At 36.0% G+C, this 2,075-nt stretch overlaps 1 pseudogene; it reads left to right on the forward strand.

Moving 5' to 3' along the window:
* Positions 1-364: 364 nt before the first annotated feature.
* LOC143672946 (olfactory receptor 4C11-like) lies at positions 365-1,270 on the forward strand (annotated as a pseudogene).
* The last annotated feature ends 805 nt before the right edge of the window (positions 1,271-2,075 follow it).

The following is a 2,075-nucleotide window of genomic DNA, read 5'->3' on the forward strand; positions in this document are numbered from 1 at the left end:
TCATTTAAAGGCCAAGTTCCAAAGTGATTAACACTTGATCAAAGAAAGAATAAACTCTGTATTTTTTACTCTTGGTAGTAATAAAATTTTTCTTTTGGTGCCCAAATTCATTTACTTTAGTTCAATAAAATGAGGTTCTAAATCAATAGATGAATTTATAAGAGGCCGTGTCATTTTCAGGTTTATGGAGATTCCTGGGGAATACTGATACATACCAAAACCATTATGAATGAATAGTGTGTAGTAGAGCAGCATAAAGGAATTCAGAGTTTAGCCCACTGATCTTCCCAAGATGTCACTTCTTTTTTTTCTCTGCAGATTAAATCTTCTCAGCTGCATTCTACTTATAGCTGCTGATAAGGTGATGAATAAGAGTGTGGCAGGATTCATTCTGTTGGGGTTGACCCAGGATGCTGGAATGCAGAAAGAAATATTAGTGGTCTTCTTCATTCTATACTTTGCAACTCTTGTGGGAAACTTTCTCATTATGATAACTATTAAGGCAAGCAGGACACTGAGGAATACCATGTACTTCTTTCTCTTCTACCTGTCCTTGGCAGATGCTTGTTTATCTACAACTAAAGCCCCCAGGTTGATTGTTGATGCTCTTATTCAGAAAAGTATCATTTCCTACAAGGAGTGCATGACTCAGGTCTTTGCATTCCATTTCTTAGGGTCCATGGAGGTCTTTGTGCTTATTATCATGTCTGTTGACCATTATGTGGCCATTTGTAAGCCCCTGAGATATACAACTATCATGAGTCAGCATGTCTGTGCTTTGTTGGTGATTTTGGCTTGGGTGGGATCTTTTATCCATTCTTTAGGACAGATTTTCCTGATTTTAAGAGTGCTCTTCTGTGACTCCAATGTCATTGATCACTATTTCTGTGACTTTCAGCCCTTGTTGAAACTTTCCTGTATGGATACTTATGTGATAAATGTGATATTTGTGTCTACTAGTGGTGCTATATGTATGGTGAGTTTCATAATCTTGTTTATCTCATATGTACTTATTTTATATTCCCTGAGAAATCACAATGCAGAAGGAAGGTGGAAAGCTCTCTCAACCTGTACATCCCATTTTATTGTGGTCATAATATTTTTTGTGCCATGTATATTCATATACACATGACCACCAACCACATTTGCAGTGGACAAGATGGTAACAGTGTTTTATTCAATTGTGACACCCTTGCTTAACCCTCTGATCTATACATTGAGAAATGCAGAAGTGAAAATTGCAGTGAAAAGTTTATGGTGTAGCAAGTGAAAAATTCAGCTGGTGAATAAATTATGGAGAACCTAGTTTATATTTCCTTAACATTTTACTTTATGGCATATGGGTAGGAAATAACAAGACATAATTAACAATCTGTGCATGCCTCAAAACCAGTTTGAACACTCTGATGACTTAAATGAATTCTATCAACATTTGGGCATATTTGTATGGTAATTTAGTTTTCTGTTCATAAGTTTATTCAAAAGAAGTATTTTGATTCACAACAACTGATTCAATACGTATGTATACGTGCCCAACAAATATTTTGTCCAGATTTTATTCTAGTCCCTTACATAAGTTATCAGCATGAGCTAGTCTAGAAGAGACTGGAAACTGAAACAATCAAGTTGTTCTTTTGTCAACGTAAGGAGTAGAAAATATGGCCCTAGAAGATACTACTTTGGAAATTTTGCTTGAGCCTGCCTTACTGGGGATCCTACATGCATGGATATTAAACCATGGATATAAAAACATTTGGTAGATCCAATGCAATCTGAAAGAGTTTAACCATCATGTGGGTGGTGATGGACAGGCCTTGCATTTTGATGTCTTAACCAGTATCAGCCACTCAAGTGCCCTCATGATTCTTTCACATGGCTCTTCACAAAGGACTGAGTAAAGAAAAAGTGAGAACATTTGTCATCTGAGACAAGGAGAAGGAAGACTTAAAAACAATTAATGATGAAGAAAGAAAATTGTTAAACAGTGATAATTTTACCAGGGTAGAGGAGGAGCTTTTTATCTTCTTTATATTTCAGGGCTCATATTATGTCTATGCTATGTTCATATTTTCTGG

Source organism: Tamandua tetradactyla (genome assembly GCF_023851605.1).
Source record: "Tamandua tetradactyla isolate mTamTet1 chromosome 22 unlocalized genomic scaffold, mTamTet1.pri SUPER_22_unloc_2, whole genome shotgun sequence".
Lineage (NCBI taxonomy): Eukaryota > Metazoa > Chordata > Mammalia > Pilosa > Myrmecophagidae > Tamandua > Tamandua tetradactyla.